Source organism: Galeopterus variegatus, unplaced genomic scaffold (assembly GCF_000696425.1).
Source record: "Galeopterus variegatus unplaced genomic scaffold, G_variegatus-3.0.2 Scaffold1238, whole genome shotgun sequence".
In the NCBI taxonomy this organism is placed as follows: domain Eukaryota; kingdom Metazoa; phylum Chordata; class Mammalia; order Dermoptera; family Cynocephalidae; genus Galeopterus; species Galeopterus variegatus.
The window spans coordinates 85,220-100,498 of record NW_007727349.1 but is presented as its reverse complement, the minus strand read 5'-3'; the positions used below and the strand labels follow the sequence as shown (position 1 = coordinate 100,498).

The window sequence follows — 15,279 nt, the reverse complement described above, 5'->3', positions numbered from 1 at the left end:
CCGGCAACGGATCACAACCCTCAGTGTCGCGCCCATACCGGACCGGGACTGGCAACGGGATCGCAACCCTCGGTGTTGCGCCCGCACCTCACTCAGCCAGTGAGCGGCTGGTCTGTATGTGGGATCCGAACCATCGGCGGGAGCGCCACCGCACTCTCAAGTGGCGCACTATAGCAGTGCGCCACTGGGCCGGCCCAAGAATAATTCTAAATAATACAATCAGAAGGGCACTGCCTTCAAAATAACTGGGTAGAGGGGGAGAATAAGAAGGAGAAAGAACCAATGAAACAAGATTGGCCAGCAGATGATAATTGCCGGGCAATGGGTACAAAGGGGTTCATTAGAAATGCTTGTAAAATTTCTAGTGACAACCAGTAAAGGTGAAAAGCTGGCCAAGGGAATTTCATTCTCTGGGCAAATGCAAGAGCTTCTGTCTGAGATGTCTAGTGTAGCTGGTTATCTTCCTTCATTATGTCCCAGCGAGGCAAAGCACCTAGACAGACACTGGAATCAATTTAAGGGTAACAACAGAGTGACCAAGTGTCCCTGTTGTCATACCTTTCTTCTTAACCTTTTGAATAGGATACATTTATATCATTCAAATCTTGTACACACACCCACAGTCTAGCTCCCATCCCCTCAGTTTACCACTCCCAGGCAATTCCCACTACCACCCCTAAGTGATTAGTTTCTTGGAAGTATCATACTTTAGCATACCATTCACTGTCCTGCACCTTGCTCTTCTCACTTAACCATCTATTTGGGAGGTCTTTCCATATGAATAAAAAGCATCTTCATTCTTTTTTCTGGTTATAGAGAATTCCATTAATATGGATGTACTATATATATCCTAAGTTGATGGATGTTTGAGAAGTTTCCAATATTTTCCTATCACAAATCACACCTATCTTGTGAACAAAATTAACTTTATTAAAACAAGGGAGCTCAACATATGGACTATTACAGGTTAGCAATCAATATTATGTGAGTATTATCCTGGGCTGGCTTCTCCCCCATCTCCTGGGATGTCTAATTCTTCGAAGCACAGCCCAAGCTAAGCTCTTCCACAAAGCCTTTCTTGACCATTCTGGCCCACAGCAAGCACTTCTTCTCAATTTCTGTACTACACATTCTCAAGCAACTTCGCATGTATTGTTGTGGATTTTTCAACTGTTTGATGGGAATTGTGTGGTCTTGAAGGCCACAGCTATTGTCTATACTACTTGTATATTCTGCAAAGCACCTAGCAGTTTCAGCAAGGAGAAAATGCTCAATAAACACTAATTAACTAGTATTAGTAAATGCTTCCCTGACTCATGACTCACAGGTTTTCTAGACCTGAGATATCCTTCAGAGAAGGGTTCTAGCCAGTTTTGCTCTGTGAATTACTGTAAAATCATAATCAAATTATGATTCATTGCAAAAAAAAATTCCAAATCCAACTAATTGAATCCTCTTGGCATGCTCTGCACACAGAACAGGAAACATCATGACATTCGGAAGGTGCCCGACATCTCAATTCACAGGCACAAAATGATATTTAAATAGCATCTGTGGTGGGGACACAGCCAACATATACAAGAAAGTTACAAATAACATTGATGTGGGATACAGAGGAGCACTCTCATATTTCTAAGGGTAAATTATGCTCAGCATAATTTTCAATCACGTTTTAATTTTACTCTGCAACCTATTTCATTCAGTCAGTCGGTCGGTCTATATTGAGGGTGGCCAGGGAAGGCCTCTTGAGGAGGTGACTTCTGAGCTGAAACCTGCATGACAAGGAGGAGTGGCAGACCAGGCAGGGGGACTTCTTCTAGGAAGCTGCCGGTCGATGGCAGAGATGCACAGATGGCAAATCGGGTTCTGATATAATTGGTGTTACAGGTTGAATTGCGTCCCTCCAAAAGATGTTGAAGTCCTAACCCCCAGTACCTGTGAAGGTGACCTTATTTGGAAACAGGCTCTTTGCAGAGCATCAAGTTAAAATGAGGTCATCTGGATGGGCCCTACTTCAATATGACTGGTGTCTTTATAGAAAAGGGGAAATTTGTACACAGAGATGTGCACACAGGGAGACACATGTACACATGTGAAGACGAAGGCAGAGATCAGGGTGATGTATCTACAAGCCAAAGATTGCCAGCAAACCAGCAGAAGCTAGGGAAGAGGCACGGCACAGATTCTCCCTCACAGCCCTCAGAAGGAACCAACCCTGCCCACACCTCAATCTTAGACTTCTGGCCTTCAGAATTGTGAGACAACACATCTTCATTGTTGAAGCCACTCAATTTGTGGTACTTTGCTACAGCAGTGCCAGCAAACTAATATAATGGGTATTAGGTATGGTAAGTCTTCACACCACACCAAAAGTCACTTGCAATCAATTTTAGCAGCAGAATCCTTGTCCTAAATAAAATTATCTAGAATCCTAGTACGTTAACAGATTAAAAGGATGAAAAGGATTCCTCACAAGAAATTCTTCACTGCTTGCTAAACCCATGAAATATCTACCTCCTCTGATCCCACGAGCTCTTTGCAACCTTGTTTGAAAAGAACTTAAAAGGAAAGTGGGGGGAAAAAAACCCTCAAATCAGGCTGGGGCCAGAAAACCTGGAGAGGGAGGGAAGCAGTGATTTCTATCGTTATATTAAGTGATTATGATTGCCACCACCACTACCATCTGTGAATACCTACTATAAGCCAGGCACTATGTCCGCTCTTCACATCAACTCAGAAAAGTACGTGTTGTGGTCCTCTTTAGGGAAGCAAAATCTAAAAGTCCTTGTATTCATCAGCTTGGGCTGCCATAACAAAGTACCACTGACTGGGGGGCTTAAATAACAGAAATCCATTACCTCGCAGTTCTGGAAGCTGGAAGTCCAAGATGAAGGTGCTGGTACATGTGGTTTCTCCTGAGGCCTCTCTCCTTGGCTTGCAGGGGCCACCTGTGTCCTCACATGGTTGTCCCTCTGTACGTACATGTCCCTGGTATCTGTTTGTCCCAATCTCCTCTTATGAGAACACTAGTCAGATTGGACCAGGGCCACCCTAATGACCTCATTTTAACTTAATCACCTCTTTAATGGCCCTATCTCCAAATACAGTCATATGCTTGGGTACTGGGGGTTAGGACTTCAACACAGGAATTTGGGGGGGGGGACACAATTCTGCCCATAAAAGCCCCTTAAGGAAAAAGTCTCAGAGCCCACATTCCATCCCAGAACCATCTGACTCCAAAAGCCATTTTTCTTGGATCACACTGCCTGCCTCTAAAACGTCATCTTCGTTTGCTATAAAAGAAACTATATGACTTGAACAATAAGAAAAATAAATAAAAGTTTTTTGGTGTGTTTTTGTTGTTATTTTTGGTTTTTTGTTGTTGCTTTTTTTTCACACTCTCTCTTGAGGTCCTAAGCCATCTCCCAGGAAGCCTCTGGGAGAGTGCATGTTAGCAGGGTCCTGGATGTAAGTCCTCAGAGGCTGAGAGGAGGGAGAGGAGAGCTACTCCACCCCCTACAAGGAGCCCAGCCTGAGGCCAAACCTAAACAGATTTCAGCTTCCAAATTCCAGGGCAGGGACCCCAATCCCCCTCCCAGCACTAGCTAGAATTCTGGAAAAGTGGGTAGCCCAAAGAGTTGGCCTGATTCAGGCTCATTGACATATAAGAGGTTCCCTGAGATCTGCTTTCCTCTCTATCAGCTTCAGGGTGGTTGACCCCAGGACAACTCAAAAAGTTCTGGCCAAGAGTACAGCAAACATTTACAGTGCCCATCAGAAAGCCCCCGCATTCTCAGAAGACATGGGCCCTTCACACTGCTACCCAGGGCTTTGGCAGCTGCTATACCCACTGGGGTTCATAGAACCATCTTCAAGCATCTGCCATCTTCCGCTTCTTCAAATGCCACATCAATAAAAGATGGCACTTTGCTGTGCCCTTCCTGGGCAGGAAAGCAACACTGTGAAGAATGAGATGACAGAGATCTTTATGAGCACCATTCTGAAGGTCAACAAGTGGGGCATGTCTGGAGAGAGTTCTCCTTTACCAAGCACAGGAACCCCAGAAAATGAGAATTCTAGAGTAAGCAATCAAAATACTTATGTGCCAAATACCATGGCAGGGTGATGAGGACTAGAAACCAAGTGTTGGCTGAAACTTGATTGGAAAGACAAATCTGGTCACAAGTAAGATGATAAAACAATAAAAAGCCTAAAATGCAGTACCAACTGTAACTTAAAAAATAAAAAGGACTGTGTAAAAATGACACGGAGTGGGAGAAGATGGGAAATGGAGAATATCAGGAAAGACTTTATGGAAGAGATAAGACGGGTGAAAATGTTTACAACATGATTATACATGTTACATTTACATTTGTAGTATATTCACATAGTACTATACTCACATTTACATATTGTAGTATATTCACACGTTACATTTGGTAATGCCAAATGACACACTCTTCTATTTTACAGACCTACTGAGAAGTAAATATTGCAACCTTTTTAGTAATGAAGGTCCATTTCTTTTTTTTTTTTTTGTCCTTTCTTTTTGTCTTTTTTCGTGACCAGCAACGGATCGCAACCCTCAGTGTCGCGCCCGTACCGGACCGGACCGGGACCGGCAACGGGATCGCAACCCTCAGTGTTGCGACCGCACCTCGCTCAGCCAGTGAGCCGCTGGTCTGTATGTGGGATCCGAACCCTCGGTGGGAGCGCCGCTGCGCTCCCAAGCGGCGCACTGTAGCAGCCGGGCCGGCCCTGAAGGTCCATTTCTAACCACCTCAATTCTAATTGAAACATGTCATCAAATATTACCAGGAAGGTGTTTACCTGAATATTGTCTCCCAGCTTTATACATGTACTCCTTACTCATGGCTGAACAAAGTACAAGCCAGTTTCAGGCCCAAACCAAGAGAAAACCAGTAAATACACACCCCTCTGGGCACTCCCAAGGCTGAAAACCAATCCCTACAATAGTCACTAGGGAGACCTGGTCTCCTCCTAAGCAATCATGGCACTTCCTGTAGATGAGTTTCTACCTCTGTGTCCCCAATTTACTAATCAATAGTTGATGCCAGGCTGAAAATAAATGCCTGATGTTACAAGCAAGCTATACACTGATGGTGGAAGGGCAATTTAGCATTCTTTTTTTTAAATTTTAATTAATCAATGTACAATATAGTTAATTTTTGTGTCCCTTTACCAATTCCTCCTTTTCCTCCCTCCCTCTACCCCCCCCCCATCAACATAACTGTTCACTTGTCTTAACAAGTTCAAAGAATTTTGGGTATTGTTGTGTCTTCTTCCCACCCCACTGCCCCGCTCATTTATGTATTTACTTATTTATTTTTATTAGCTCCCACAAATGAGTGACAACGTGGTATTTTTCTTTCTGTGCCTGGCTTATTTCAGTTAATATAATTTTCTCTAAGTCCACCTGTGTTGCTGTGAATGGTAGTATTTCATTTTTCTTATAGCAGAGTAGTATTCCTTTGTGCAGATATACCACATTTTCCTTATCCACTCATCTGATGATGGGCATTTAGGCTGGTTCCAACTCTTGGCTATTGTAAATAGTACTGCAATAAACATGGGAGTACAGGTATCCCTTCATTCTATCAGAGTTGTAAGGACATAGACTCTTAACCCAACAACTCCACTGGTAGGCATTTATCCTACGGATGGATTCACATAAAAGTGGGTGATTTTATTGCAGGAGAAAAAGGTTAAAACTACCCCACAGAGGGCACCAATTAAACAGAATAAGGAGATGATACAGAAAGATACATTAAGAAAAAAAAGCTAGTTGGCTCAGACCTTGCCTAGTTTGCAGGTTTAAAAATTGTTTTTGTATTTTCATGTTTATATATGCATAGAAAAATTCTAGAGAATGAAGAGAAACAAAGAGGGGGTAAAGTAGGAAACTTTAAGCTCTTCTGTACCATTTGAATGTTTTTACTACAAGTTTGTAATTTTATATTTTATAACTTAAAACACATGTAAGAAAAACCCACAAGCAACGAGAATTCATGAGAAAATATCCTTAAGTTTCTCTCAGCAGTGAACAAGATCTTAAAGGAAGGTTAGACAATCTTTCCTGGGCTGATTCCGTCTCAAGAAGTAGCCTGATAGTTAAGAGTGGGCTTCATGAACAAGGCATGAAACCTAAATGCTTTCTTATTAGTCATCATTTAATCAGAAAACCAAAGAACTTTCTACACCCCATCCTGCAAGCCAAGTGCATAATTTCTATCAATGCATTTTTCATAATTTATAATTTTAAGAGGCAATGGTACATAACAATCAAAATACAATCCAGAACACTATGAATTAGATATCTTGCTCAATGGATACTAATAATTACAGTGATTATAATTTCTATAAGGAAAAAAAAAATAAGCTGTGAAGGGCTTAGGTACACACATGGATACTCATCATAGTTTTGTATGTAATAGCAAAAACGAAATTGGAAACAAACCAAATATACACAACAGGAGACTGTGTAAATTATACAATAGCCATACAATGAAATACAATGCAGCCATTAAAAACTTTGTAGCTCTACATCATAGATATGGAAAGATATTTGAGGCACGTTTAAGTTTTTTAAAAAGCTGATTATAACAGCATTTTGGCATTGGTCCTATTTGGAAAATTATATATATATATATATTTATATATTTATACGTGCATGTTGGAAAAGGTCAGGAGATAGAGCAAAATATGAACCATGGTTATGAGAGGTGCCTCTCAGCCAGGTGTTCTCATACAGCCATTATGAGGGTGCTGTTTACAGAGGATTAGGGAATCACCTAAAGATTCATTAGCTTAGCATGGAGTTTCTCAGCCTCGGCACCGTTGACGGTTGGGGCCAGTTAAGTCTGCTGTGGGGCTGTCCTGTGCACTGTAGGATGGTTTGCAGCATACCTGGTCTCTACCCAGTAGATGCCAGTAGCATACCCCCTCCCCCAAGTTGTGGCAAGAAAAAGTGCTTCCGGCAGAGGGGAAATGCTCCAATCATGAAGGCAGAATACCCAAGTTGAATCCCAGATGTGCTCCTTTTCTAGCTGTATAACCTCAGACAGGTGACCATGTCATCCTGCTGATCCCCCATCCTCCTTCATAAATTGGAAATCCTGCCACCCACCTCCCAGGGTGTATAAGAAGCTTCAACACAATAACGTAGGAGTAAAGGTTTGGCAAACGATAAAGCACCATGCACGTGTGAATGGTATTATCATTCTATGTTACTGATTGTCCAGGTTTACCAATGAAAACACATTTAGGGTTTTAACAGGTCTTTGCCTAGCACATTCCCACTGCCCTAAGTCACATTACCAACTTCAGATGCCAAGTCAGCATTGACTTTTACTAAATACTGAGACTGACAAACATAAAGAGTGCTTTCTGTATACTACATCTTCCTTGATCTAAATTGTGAGGTAGCAGAACTTAGAGATCAAATGACAAGACCTGGAATCAGACTCTTAGGAAAGGATCCCAGCTCTACCTCTTACCAGCTGTGGAAACTGTGCCTCAGTTTCCTCATCTGTCTATCCAAACCAGAACATTTCACAGTGAAATAATTAATTTATCATCTGAACCAGGATATTTGAGAGTGAAAGGGAATGCTGTCAATGTTAATGTTAGGACAACAGGTATACAGCAGAACTGTCTCCAGGCAAACAGAGGACATAGGTCACCTTAAAGAAAAGGGTAACAACAGTATCCATCTCACAGGCTCATTGTGATGACTAAATCAGATAAAAGAGGCAAAGCACACAGTACACGCTCATTAGATGCTAGCTATGGTTTTTGTCCTTTGTCCTTGCATTTATTCACCAGGTCCCTAGTGCCCAAGCATGACTCTGGGTGCCAAGAAAGTAACAGTAAGTCAGGTCCACCCACTCTCCGTCCGCACTGGAGTTCCTCCTTTTGTTTCATGGTGTATGTGTGTGTTCAGTTCTCAAGACTTTTCTTACACGTACACAGTCACGACACATACAGAATTAAACACAAACCCACAAGTCAGCATTATTGGTCAAGAATGCCCAGGAAATTCACAAACAAGTAACAGTTAAAAGTCTCCTTTACAAAAATGAACCATGAATAAGAGCTTATCTAATCAGACTTATTATTATCTCAAAGTCCCTACTCAGGTAAGCTATTTCAATGTGACTAAAAGTTAGCCATAAATGAGTCTCATAAAATTGTATTAATTAATACCCTTTGTAACTTAGCATTAAATGTTTAAAAGCACATTGCAGTATCTACTCCCTTTCATTTCCACACACATCCCGTTACAACAAAATATGTACAGTGTGTCCACCAAGACAGGCTCACAGAACCCAAATGTTATGAAAACAAAGTCATTCTAGCTTGCTTTTGTATTGAGATGCATCTATATCTTTTGCCAGGAAATAAGCATTTTAATTCAGTATGCCAAAACAATTTTCTCTAAAAGTCAGTACAGGTTGAGTATCCCTAAGACAAAAATCCAAAATCTGAAACCTTTCGAGCACCAACATGACGCTTGGATGAAATGATCATTGGAGTATTTCAGTTTCAGGTTTTCGGATTAGGGATACTCAACCAATAAGTATAAGGTGAATATTCCAAAATCCAGTACAATCAGAAATCCAAAACACTTCCAGCCCCAAGCATTTTTGGATAAGGGATACTCAACCTCTACCCACCATGAAAGGTGGGTGTTCCTTATTTCACATAGATGTTCATTAACCTCTAGGGGTTTGGGACTCCAATCGCCTATCCCCTTCCCTCCATCCTCCTACCCACACCTATTTTGGTAAAAGTGGTCTCAATTACTAGGGCCATAAATTCTTACATCCAATGTTTCCATACTCATCGGCTGAACGTCCTCCCCCCATTCACATTTTACCAGGCACATCCTCAGTCAGCCTTCCTTTTGTGCCAATTTCTGATGGCCGTGACAGAGGCCACGTTCCACTCCTTCAGCAGTTGAGATCTAAAACACCAGCCAGGCTCTGTCACTGGAAATGCAAAATAGGAACTTCCAAAAAGAGAGAGTCTATCAAGCAAGCTGTATTTGTGTAATTTAGAACAAATTGAGGGACTATCCATTTCTGTTTTATGCCATGCCTCTGTCTTGATTCAAAGAAGCGTAAATCAATGGCCTTTGTTTTGATCTGGTGTTGGTTACACAGATGGGCTCAGTTTGCAAAAATTCAAGTTATATTGCCGTAAAATTTTTTAAAGTAGCTTACACCATGTAAACCTCTACATAAAGTAAGCATAATTTGCACACCACCTAGTGTTTTTTGAACTGTTTTCAAACTGAGTTGTCACCAATCTGTGAACAACACAATCAATTTAGAAGGTCCTGACCAGCATTTATTAAACGGAATGAAGAATACAAGAGGGCATCACACACAGGGAAAGCAACTACTGTTTCAGGAAATTTTAGTTCCATGTATGTGTACATATACATACATGTGGACTGGGTTGCCAGATTTTTTTTTTTTTTTTTTGACTTCAGGACATGGTTTAAAAAAAAAAAAAAAAGCCTGAGAGATACTGAGTACACTTACAAATAATAGATTTGGGAGTCAGACAGACCTGGGTTCTGATCCTGGCTGGTTACAACCTACATGTTTGGAGACAAGTCACTAACCTCAGTGAGCCTCCATTTTGCCATCTCTAAAATGGGGGTAATGTTATGTACTCCCCAGAGTTGGTGTAAAATATCAGTGAGCTGGCAAACAGTCCACCCCAGAGCACTTCTTAGACACTGTCCCCAACTCGACTGCCATTTATGTGGTGCCCTGGGCTAGCTTCTTTACCTGTAGGAAGTAAGTTTCAGGGAAATATACAAAGAAGGGTAGTGCCGAGGCTGAGCCCATCACATAAGCCCCTGGAGGCCCCACTAACATTTGAGAGCAGAGGGGCAGGGCAAAGCTATTGCCCCAGCACACTTGGGTGATAAATCATCCCACTTTGGATTATGACCAGAGGGACAACCACTTTCCAAGATAATAGGGTTTTTCCCATTATTCTTGGCAGGAAGTGGAGAAAGGCAGAAAGGGAAAAGGGCCTCGGTAAAGAAACAAAGCATTTGTCTTAAAGAAGTCACTTTGAAGACAGGTGGTTTTCATTTTGAGAACAAAAATGATGCTTAGAACAGCTAGAAGGTTACTCTGGATACCAGCCAGGGGCTTGCCAAGAGAAGGAAACAGAGCCCTGGGGTCTGTAGTGTTCTCAAAGTGCCAGAGCAAGGACAAATGCAGGTTGGGGGCAGGGATCTTCTAGCACCAAAAAGGTGGGTCTTTATCAGCTTGTAGTCACAGCTACTTAAAAGTCATCCACTATATTAATTATCCAAAGCAACTATTCACTCAAATATGTGTTGATATTGAGTGAATATTAACTACTATGCATGTAGAACTGAGTTAGGGGTTGGGTGTACAGTGGGGAAAAGACAAGCCCCTGCCCTCAAAGAGCCGAAATCCTAGTGCGGGAAACAGCAAGTGCCAAGTACATCAGCGAATCAGCAACATACTCACAAGCTGGGATATGAGTGCTCTGGAAGAAAGAATATGGTGATGTGATGGGAAGGGAGAAAGGAAGCTTAAGATGAAGAAGCCCCGCTAGATAAGATGGCCCAGGAGGCTGCTCAGAGTAACCCCTGCGAGAGGAGAAAGAGCCAGCCAAGCAAGAAGCCAAGCAAAGGGCATTCCCGGCAGCGAGAACTTCCAGAGGCAGGGAAGGACTTGGCGGGGGCCAGGGTTGTGGGAAGTCAGCATGGTGGGAAGTAGTGGCCAAGCAGGAAAGTGACCCCGATGAGGCTGAAAAGGTAGGCAAAAGCCGGACCATACCGCGCCATGGAAAAGAAAGTGGATTTCAATGAAGAGCAAAAGAACTACAGTCATCCTTCAGTATCCACGGGGGATTGGCTCCAGGACACCCCCCCCCCCCAGCGAGATACCAAAATCTGTGATGCTCAAGTCCCTGATATAAAATGGCATAGTTTTGCCTATAACCTATGCACATCCTCCTGTACACTTTACATCATCTCCAGATTATTTAAAATACCTAGTACAATGTAAATGCTATGTAAATAGTTGCTGAAATGTATAGTTTAGGGAATAATGACAAGAAAAAAGTCTGTACATGGGTACAGATGTAATTTTTTTTTTCAAATATTTTCAATCCATCGTTGCTTGAATCTGTGGTACAGAATCCACGGGTACAGGCGAGTTAGTGTACCAGAAGTTGGTACACTGTAATACATTACTTTGATGTTGGTTAAGATAAACGGTACTCTTAAATCATCATACACAGAATGAAGTGTCCAGATGATAGGATATCTCCAAAAAGCAATGATAAAAATTAGCACTGTGTTAGAGCTCACTGATACACAACTATTGAGGAGTTTTGCCACCTCAAATAAACAACTTTAGCCTAAATATGAGATGAACTACAAAGAATTCAATGGGAGATTTTGACTGGCAAGGGAACACCATTATTAGCAATTAACTCATAGTCACCAAACATAAAGCACATAGTAAATAAGGCAGGCTCTGGAAAGTGACACACACACACACACACACACACACAGTGGAAGGTAACTGGGGATTGATCAATGTGCATGGCAGTTGACTAAATTCATGAGCAGGTTGACTGAAACCACCTGATGGAAAGGTACCATGACAGTGCCCTACGCATACTTCTGAATCAGTAATCAGATGATCTGCTGAGCAGTTTTCACCAAGGTTTATCTTTTCTTTTTCTTCTGCCTTGTACCAGCTGAATATAGGTATTCATAACTTAGAAAGTCAAAGCTGAGCAGGAAATGGCTCTTCTGAATTACCACTCTCCCTCGAAGACCCGTAAAACAGCCTCCTGTCAGGGTTGGGTTCCCAGTCCCCATCATCCTCAACTCACACGTATCTGTGAGACATAAGCACGACCCACTCAAACCTTCTCCCCAGGACCTTGTTTTGGAGGGCCGCCAGCCACAACTTAAAGGGCAACCCAGGGCTATGGACTTAAGCAAGGCCAACTGGCTGACCCCAAGATCAAACCCACAACACCGACCAAGAGCACATGGCGGCCACAAAGGCTGTCCTGAAACAAGCAGGGATAGCAACACTGGTGTCTTCTCAGAGAGCGCAGCACACTGCTTGCCTTTATGGTATAACGTGCCACGGGAGAAGGGGGTAAGGAGGGCAGCCAAGTGCCAGGTGCTTTCGCATGCCTTACTTCAAACAACCCAGCAATCCTGTGAAGTGCTCAGATCAACATTTTCAGATGAGAGAAGCAAGCCTTCATCAGTGGCCCAATGTTACACAGTTTGCCAAGTGAGGATTTGAGCAACAGGACAGTGCCCTTTACAGACCCCAAGCTGACTTTCTATCCCTCCTCCCATCTCATTCTGCCCTCCTCCCCCTTAATTCCTTCCCACCGCAGAAAAGCTGGAGTCCACACCTGGCTTCATCTCAGACTCCCAAATCTGCCAGCCGCCTCAGAAATTTCCATAGGGACACCTCCCTGCAGAAACAGATGCCTGCAGGGTGAGGGGTGGCTGATTTGGGCTGTTCGTGTGCGGTGTCTCCTGGAGAAAACTCATCCAGTCATTGAGAGCTGTCAGAGAAGAACGAGCCACCAAACCAGATAAGAGGTCTGTTCAAAATCTTTATAAATGCTGCTACAAAAGGGACTCAGCCAAAAGAAGACACTTCTGTCACAGAGGAGGGCTTAGGGAAAGAAATTCCCTTCTGCCACAAACAAGAAAACTGAGACCTGCATCCAAGTGGAAAACTGTGTTGGTCACCATCTCGGAAGGACTGAGTCGGGACCAGATTCCCTATCACGCCTCCTTCCTGGCCTACTAAGTAGTCAGGCAACAGGCTACAAAAGATGCAGACATAATAACAATCAAAACAGATGTATGGCCTACTTACAATCTCAGACAAGTCTGCGGCACTCAGGGCTTTGGCTGCTGAAAGCTCCATTCTGTGGAGTATAAAATGGTGATTTCTGGCTGACTGTGTCTGAACTCTGGGCAGAAGCGAGTTCCGTGCTCTCTGAGAACTGCAAGTCTGATTCACTTGGCAGCAAAATTTTTCTAAGCATCCTGTCCCGTACCCAACCCGCCTGCCCCTCCCACTACACACTCACACTGGTGGGTTTTTTTTAATTCTTTGCACTTATTTCTGTCACAAACCAAGTGAAACTCATTTTTCAAAACTAATCCAATCTCTGGCACTTGAGAGTTTGGAACCTTTACGACTGAAAAGGAGGAAAAGCCACCTAATTAGGAAGAAGTTATAATTAACATCAGAGAGAAGAGAGTTGGAGAACCACAGTCTGCAGTAACAGCAAAGAGGAGATTATTTGAGACAGCTGAGACACCCCACCCAGCCTCCAGAAGGGGACACGCGCGGGAAACAAAGGGCATATGTCATTGCTCTCTTCAGCATCCGTTCTCACCATTAAGAGCTGCACCAGCAAACGCTCACTACTTACATGTGGACAAACCTCGCCCTGAAACAGACTCTAAAATACAGCTCACAATCAAATGAATTACTTTGCAAAGCAGACTTTTTTTTTTATCACATATAAAGTAAAATTTAGTAAAGTCCAAATAACTGGCAAAATGTCTATTTGGCTTAGTGAAGCATGAATTATACTTGAAAGAAAGTCAATTTGTGTTCATTTCCAGTTCATACAGTAACTTGAATACTGACATATTCAGAACAGGATTTTATTCTTTCCCCAAGAAGAAATTCCAAGAGGCTAACTTAGTGACTAGATAAGAATGGTTTTCTACTATTTACTACTAGTCATATATTTAAATAGTTCTATCCTACAGCAAACAGGTTTTTCTAATGTGACTTAAAACATTTATTTCCCTCATATGCTAATGTTCGCACCATCCCTAATACTTCTCACACTACTAAACTGTCCAAAGGTAAACCTGAGTTCACTCCCTGCCAAATGACGAGAAACTCCTGAATTAGAGATCTGAACTGATGATGCCTTCCAGAGATGTAAAGCTAGGGTCAGCTTCAAAAACACTCACGGTCTATTATTACTCTCAAGCCTGTTGACATCACTGATCACACCCACTATCAGCCAGGATGAATGAGGACTGTGTCTAACTGCCCACAGACAAGTTCGAAGTCGGCGGCTCACGTTGCCTGTGTTTAACATAAAAAGGTTCCCAAGTGAAAGGAAAGGAGGGCCAAACCACCCAGTGTGGTTGGTCACTAACCCTCAGTGAGCACTACTGGCTGCCTACTCAGCAGAACCAGCTCCCTTCCTCTCTCCCTAGCAGAGCCCCTATTGGTCACAGGTGCCCACCCATCCCTGGTGGAGTCCATTCCCAGCTCCAGACAGGCAGCCTAATTAATTCTAAGCCAAGCCCTGGGTCAGGGTGGGCCACAGGAACTAAGCTCACCCAATCGGACTGCAGAAAAGGACTCCTCCTGCACGCAGGCTGTGGACAAGGAAGCAGAGGGTCCCTTGCCAATGGACTGCGTCCTACAGCCATCTGACGGCCACAGGGAAGCCAGCCCTTGGGTGAAGCTACAGCCAGAATGACACAGTGGAGGAGAGACAGCAAGAACGTGGGTTTCTGATGTTACATTGAGCAACTGATCTCACTGCCCCTGGGGTCCACCCTACTCCCAACCCCCCAATTATTTGAGATAACAAACATCTGTGCTGAAGACAGCCCCAGACAGGTTTCTGTTATGGGCAATCTAAAGCATGCTGACAGGAATGGGCTGGGTAGCCAAGAGTAAGTGTTTGTCATTCTCAAAGAGGCTCCTTAAAGCATACGTTCACAGAAAACATTCCCCTTAAAGAGAAAGGAGAAATTATGAAGCTGAGTGGTTGCCTAGGGCTGGGTGTAGACAAGGGGAGTGGCTGCAAATGGGCACGAGGTTTCTTTGGGGGTGATGGAAATGTTCAAGAATTGGATTATGGTGATGGTCGCACAACTCCATAAATATACCAAAAACCACTGAATGGGACACTTCGAGTGGGCATGTAAATTGGATCTCAATAAAGCTGTTTGAAAAAGCTGCATGGGTGCAGGTGCCCATGCAGGAGAGGTCACAGACCGAAGGAGCTGGTCCTCCATCCACATCTGACGGTGGCACGCCCCTGCTTAAAATCCTTTCTCCAGTGGTTCCTGATTACCCCTAGAGTCCAAGTTCCTTACAAGGGCATGCAAGATCCCCCTCACCTCCTGGCCTCACTCCCCCCACTTCCCATTTTACTCACTGGCAAGGC

At 43.2% G+C, this 15,279-nt stretch overlaps 1 protein-coding gene across 2 annotated transcripts in view; it reads right to left on the bottom strand.

Annotated features, from left to right (window-relative positions):
- The window catches only part of SH3KBP1 (SH3-domain kinase binding protein 1), a 269,084-nt gene that overhangs the window by 231,358 nt on the left and 22,447 nt on the right, over positions 1 to 15,279 (bottom strand). The window lies entirely within an intron of this gene.